The sequence below is a fragment of the Macaca fascicularis genome, chromosome 3 (assembly GCF_037993035.2).
Source record: "Macaca fascicularis isolate 582-1 chromosome 3, T2T-MFA8v1.1".
Classification (NCBI taxonomy): Eukaryota; Metazoa; Chordata; class Mammalia; order Primates; family Cercopithecidae; genus Macaca; species Macaca fascicularis.
In genome coordinates, this window is record NC_088377.1 from 80,742,965 (window position 1) to 80,750,534 (window position 7,570).

The window sequence follows — 7,570 nt, forward strand, 5'->3', positions numbered from 1 at the left end:
TCGAAAGGTTAGACAAAGAAAAATAAAATAAACTAAGGGAAAGCAAAAGAGGGAATTAATAGAAATGAAAGGAGAAACTGACACAGAATAGATAATTCTGAATTAGGAAGTAAATTCTAAATGTGGTCTGTTATAAAAACAGTAAAAAGATAAACCATTAGCTGATGATTACAAGAAAAATGCTGAGAATAAACAATAAGGACAAAATAACCATAAGAAAAGAGGAATTAAAAGAGTGATGCATGTACTTTGCTCAATTCCATGCCAATACTTTTGGAACTGTGGTTGAAATGATAATCATGTTACTACCTACATATTCTGAAAAAATATTTGGAAAAATAATTTTAGTCTCAATGTGATTAAAATTTAAGTGAAAACAAGTTGTACTATTATAGAACCTTAATAATTAATATATCGTGGCACTGATGTAAGATAATTCAAAAATACACATACATGCATATGAAAATTTAGCTTAAATTAAATTTGGTATCTCAAATCAGTGGGGTAATATATGGACTATACAATATATATTATTGAGAAAATGAGACTATCCATTGGGAAAGAAATTAATTTGAACACTTCACACTGAACAGCTTGAAAAAATTCTATATGAGTCAAAAATTTAAATATACTTAATGAAAATTAGAATCCATTTATGACATTACAGTGGAAAAGGAATTTCCAATCATAATTCAAAATTCAAAAGACACCAAGGAATAAGATGAAATATTCTATTACAGAGAAGTTAGTAAGCACAACCACAAAACATATGCTTGGTAAAAACAAACAACAAACAAATGTAATTTAAGCACAGTAAAGTTCAAACTACAGGAGAAATGCTCCAGGTTAGATCACAAATCAGGGGATGATTTCATTATATATCAATCCATCCTATAAGCCAATGCAACTTTTAAAAATCTATTGCCTTCCACCCCTTAAATTCTCATAAAGATAAGTGACTTAAAACATCAGACAGTGTGATCAAACTCCCTCAAGCTCATTATCAATCGACAAAAGTTTAAAGTTTGTTACTGTTCTCTATTAGTAAGGCTGTGGGAAACAGGGGATCACACACACTGTTGGCGGAAATGTAAATTGGTTAAACACCTATGGGAGAGGGAGTGTAGTCGATCAATATTCATCAAAAATGTCAATATATATATATCTTTTGGCCCATCAATTCTACTTTTAGGAATTTATGTTATGGACATAGTCACACATTTAAAAAATAGTGGATGTACAGTATTATTCATTGCAACATTGTTTTTAACAGCAAAAACAGTGGAAAAAATCCTAAATTTTCATCTGTATGGGATGGTGAAATAAATTCTGTCCTTTTTTTCCCTAACACCAATATGAAACTATAAAAAAGGGAGTTCCCTATGTAGTAAAATGGAAATATCTTCAGGATACATAGTCAAGTTAGTAAGTTAAGATGCAGCATACCGTGTATCACATGCTACCATTTGTATTAAGAAGCTTGCTGGGCTGTCTGTGGTGGCTCACTCTTATATTCTCAGCATTTTGGGAGGCTGAGGTGGGAGAATTGCTTGAGGCCAGGAGTTCCAGACCAGCTTGGACAACATAGTGAGACTTTGGTCTCTACAAAATAACTAAAAATTAGCTAGGTGTGATGGCACTCCCCCTGTAGTCTTACCTACTTGGGAGACTGAGGTGGGAGGTTGCAGGGAGATGTAATCACACCACTGCACTCTAGCCTGGGCAATAGAGCAAGGTCCTGTCTAAAAAAAAAAAAAAAACTGAAAAATGAGATGTAATTTTTGCTTGTGTGTGTGTGTAACATATGTCTAGAAGGACACGCAAGAAAGTAATAATGGTAGTTACTTGGTTGAAGATGAGATGGATAGTAATTTGATAGATGGGACAGATTTCTTACTCTATTATTTTACTGTTTGATTCTTAACCATATAATTGTAATACATTTTTCAAGAATTCAGTAACTTCTGTGAATACAAATGTTACCATATTTATGTTTGGGGAGGAGGGAGACAAGTCTTAATAGATCTGACTGAGATTCAATGACGACTCTGAAACACATTCTAAATCTTTTGACACTTAGGTTTTTGCTATGGAGTTTCCTAGTGCCTCATGCTAAACTTTCATTTAATGGAAATGATTACTTTTTCCCGTAAGTATTTTTGATAATCTTCACTTGAAATGTCAATTATTTCTGAGACATGAGTTTTTTTCTCTGTGCATTAATTGTTTCTGCAATAATTATGTTCAACAGTTTGATATCAATTGTTTTAATAGCTTAAACAGTAATAAAATTGCTCTTTTAGGTGTTATGACTATGTTATAACTGCATTTATAGCATTTATATTAAATAGATGTAATCAACATAGTCATAGGTCAACTGTGGACATGTGAAATCTGAGACAGGCAAATTTATTTTCTGATTACACTGCTAAAGTGACCCATGAACTAGAAAAATTCTTCTTAAGATGGAACTGAGGTTTTGGAGAAGCACCTGAAGAAATGAGAAAGGAAAGATGCATGCACACAGTTGCCTGGTTGGCCAACTCCGAGCGTCAGATGGAGACACAGGTGTGGCAGATTGATCACCAGCAACCTATGTAGAATTGCCAGCTAAGTCTAGGTAATGTTTTGTAATTTTCCTTGTGATTTCTTTTTGATGTATTGATTATTTAAGAGCATGTTTTTAAATTTTAATTATTAAATTTGGATAATTATTAAGAGCATGTTATTTAATTTTAAGAGCATATTATTTAATTTTAAGAGCATGTGATTTAATTTGCACATTTTTATGAATTTCTCAAAATTTCTTCTGTCATTGATTTCTATTCAACTGTGGCTGGGGAATACACTTTGTATGGCTTCAATCCTTTTACGTTGACTGATGCTTGTAAGAATTCGTGTGTGGTCTATGCTGGAGACTGTTCCATGTGTGCTTGAGAGGAATCTGCACTCTGCTGTGGGGTGGAGGGTTCTCTAGATGTCTGTTAGGTTTACATGGTTTATAATGTTGTTCAACTATTTTCTTACTAATTTCTGCCTAGTTGTTCTACCTAATATTAGAAAGCAATAACAAGTATTATTAAGCAACTGTTCTATTACAGACATTGAACTAAATTTGTGACCTTATTTCTATGTATAGGTCTCAAAAATAATGACAACAAAGAATATTGCAATTCAAAAATATTTTAAAACTAAGTAACTATGTACATGAATTCCTTCCTATTATGAAGCAATTTAAAAGACCAAAGTAAATATACTAAGGCTCTGAGAATAAGGCATAAAGTGGAAATCACAGCACCTAAAATTAGGAACATCTGGAAATCTGTCTGCTTTGCCATAGCTGTTGGATAGATGGTCACAGGTGCTGTCCATTCCCATTACAGGTTAAATAATGAGAAGAGCCATAGCTTCACATGTTCTGCTGCTTTTTTTCCCATCCGCAAGTCTTTTCTGTATTAAATAACTCAGGACAGCTACTTTTGATTGATGTATTATCATATCACAGATGCTTGTTACTGTTTGTTCTCTGGTACTTGTGTTCTTTTATTATACTTTAAGTTCTGGCATATGTGTGCAGAATGTGCACGTTTGTTACATTTTTTATGATTTCTTTGTGATTCGTGTGTATTTTTGTGATTTGTGTGTATTTTTGTGATTTTTTGATTTTTTGTGTATTTGTGATTTTTACAAGGCAGAATTCTACTTGTAGGTAGGAATTCTGTAATGTGAATCGGGGGCATTATGTATTTACCAAAAATTCATGTCTGTTTCTTTCTGGTCTTATTTCTAAGCCAATTGTCCTCTAACTCTTGGTCTAGAGTCTCTATACTTAAAAAAATTATTGATGATCCTAAAAATGTTATTGTTTATGTGTTTTCTGAGTATTGAAATCAATTATATTAGAAATTACACAAGTAAAGTTGAAAATATTTATTAATTAATTTTAAAATAATAAATCTACAATGTCAGCTTTTTTTCATGAAAAATAAATATATTTACCAAAACAAAAAAATATGGGAAAAGTGACATTATATGTTTGCAGATTTCTTTACTGCCTGAATTAACAGAAGATAGCTGGATTTATGTACCTGTTTCTATTAATATAGCCAATCTGTTTCAATTTGTGGTTTTGGTTGAAATATACGAAAGCAAATGTGTCCTCACACAGATATGTAGTTGGAAAACTGAGTAGGATTTTAAAAGTATTCTCATTGTAGATATTAATTGGAACTACAATTATAGACATTTTTCTTGAATTCTAGATCAAAACGGGATAAGAGACAATTTCTTAAAGGTTAGTTGCAATGAACTTTGCATACAGGGTGGCATTAAAGTCCATTGATCTATCTTGCATTTGAATATATCTTTTATCTACACATGATTGTTGTTATGTAATGATTTGGTCATTTGGAAAATATTGGGTCACTGTCTTATGCAAGTCTTCCTTTAACTGTTAGAAATGTAAAAGCTTTTGATTGGAACAGTTTCAGAAGCAACGGAATGAGTTCTTCTTTGTACCTCTGGTAGAATTTGGCTGTGAATCCGTCTGGTCCTGGACATTTTTCGGTTGGTAGGCTATTAACTATTGCCTCAATTTCAGGACCTATTATTGGTCTATTCAGGGATTCAACTTCTTGCTGGTTTAGTCTTGGGGGGGTGTATGTGTCCAGGAATTTATCCATCTCTTCTAGATTTTTTAGTTTATTTGCATAGAGGTGTTTATAGTATTCTATGATGGTAGTTTGTATTTCTGTGGGATTGGTGGTAATATCCCCTTTATCATTTTTTATTGCGTTTATTTGATTCTTCTCTCTTTTCTTCTTTATTAGTCTTGCTAGCGTTCTATCAATTTTGTTGATCTTTTCCCTAATTCATTTTATGAGGCCAACATCATCCTGATACCAGAACCTGGCAGAGACACACACAAAAAAGAGAATTTTAGACCAATATCCCTGATGAACATCAATGCAAAAATCCTCAATAAAATACTGGCAAACCGAATCCAGCAGCACATCAAAAAGCTTATCCACCACGATCAAGTTGGCTTCATCCCTGGGATGCAAGGCAGGTTCAACGTACACAAATCAATAAACGTAATCCAGCATATAAACAGATCCAAAGACAAAAACCACATGATTATCTCAATAGATGCAGAAAAGGCCTTCAACAAAATTCAACAGCCCTTCATGATAAAAACTCTCAATAAATTCGGTATTGATGGGACGTATCTCAAAATAATAAGAGCTGTTTATGACAAACCCACAGTCAATATCGTAGTGAATGGGCAAAAAACTGGAAGCATTCCCTTTGAAAACTGACACAAGACAAGGATGCCGTCTCTCACCACTCCTATTCAACATAGTGTTGGAAGTTCTGGCCGGGGCAATTGGGAAATAAATAAAAAAGAAATAAAGGGTATTCAATTAGGAAAAGAGGAAGTCAAATTGTCCCTGTTTGCAGATGACATGATTGCATATCTAGAAAACCCCATTGTCTCAGGCCAAATCTCCTTAAGCTGATAAGCAACTTCAGCAAAGTCTCAGGATAGAAAATCAATGTGCAAAGATCACAAGCATTCTTATACACCAATAACAGACAAACAGAGAGCCAAATCATGAGTGAACTCCCGTTCACAATTGCTTCAAAGAGAATCAAATACCTAGGAATCCAGCTTGCAAGGGATGTGAAGGACCTCTTCAAGGAGAACTACAAACAACTGCTCAATGAAATAAAAGAGGACACAAACAAATGGAAGAACATACCATGCTCATGGATAGGAAGAATCAATATTGTGAAAATGGCCATACTGCCCAAGGTAATTTATAGATTCAATGCCATCCACATCAAGCTACCAATGACTTTCTTCACAGAATTGGAAAAAACTGCTTTAAAGTTCATATGGAACCAAAAAAGAGCCCACATTGCCAAGACAATCCTAAGCCAAAAGAACAAAGCTGGAGACATCACTCTACCTGACTTCAAACTGTACTACAAGGTTGCAGTAACCAAAACAGCATGGTACTGGTACCAAAACAGAGAGATAGAGCAATGGAACAGAATAGAGCCCTCAGAAACAATACCACACATCTACAACCACCTAATCTTTGACAAACCTGACAAAAACAAGAAATGGGGAAAGGATTCCCTATTTAATAACTAGTGCTGGGAAAACTAGCTAGCCATATGTAGAAAGCTGAAACTGGATCCCTTCCTTACACCTTATACAAAAATCAATATAAGATGGATTAAAGACTTAAATGTTAGACCTAAAAACCATAAAAACCCTAGAAGGAAACCTAGGCGATACCATTCAGCTCATAGGCATGGGCAAGGACTTCATGACTGAAACACCAAAAGCAATGGCTACAAAAGCAAAAATTGACAACTGGGATCTAATTAAACTAAACAGCTTCCGCACAGCAAAAGAAACTACCATCAGAGTGAACAGGCAACCTACAGAATGGGAGAAAATTTTTACAATCTACCCATCTGACAGAGGGCTAATATCCGGAATCTACAAAGGACTTAAACAAATTTACAAGAAAAAAATCAAACAACCCCATGAAAAAGTGGGCAAAGGATATGAACAGACACTTCTCAAAAGACGACATTTATGCAGCCAACAGACAAATGAAAAAATGCTCATCATCACTGGCCATCAGAGAAATGCAAATCAATACCACAGTGAGATACCATCTCATACCAGTTAGAATGGCGATCATTAAAAAAGTCAGGAAACAACAGGTGCTGGAGAGGATGTGGAGAAATAGGAACACTTTTACACTGTTGGTGGGACTGTAAACTAGTTCAACTATTGTGGAAGACAGTGTGGTCATTCCTCAAGGATCTAGAACTAGAAATACCATTTGACCCAGCCATCCCATTACTGGTATATACCCAAAGGATTATAAATCATGCTGCTATAAAGACACATGCACACGTATGTTTATTGCAGCATTATTCACAATAGCAAAGACTTGGAACCAACCCAAATTTTCATCAGTGATAGACTGGATTAAGAAAATGTGGCACATATATACCATGGAATAATATGCAGCCATAAAAAAGGATGAGCTCATGTCTTTTATAGGGACATGGATGAAGCTGGAAACCATCATTCATAGCAAACTATTGCAAGGACAGAAAACCAAACACAGCATGTTCTCGCTCATAGGTGGGAACTGAACAATGAGAACACATGGACACAGGGTGGGGAACATCACCCACAGGGGCCTGCCAGGGGGTGGGGGGGCGGGGGAGGGATAGCATTAAGAGATATACCTAATATAAATGACCAGTTAACAGGTGCAGCACACCAACATGGCACATGTATGCATATGTAACAAACCTGCACATTGTGCACACATACCCTAGAACTTAAAGTAAAATAATAATAAAAAAATTTAATTAAAATTAAAAAAAATGTAAAAGCTTGGCTGGGTGCAATGGCTCCCACCTGTAATCCCAGCATTTAGGAGCCTGAGGTGGGTGGATTGCTTGAGGTCAGAAGTTCAAGCCCAGCCTGACAGGTTGAAAATCTGTACTAAAAATAGAAAACATTAGCTGGGCA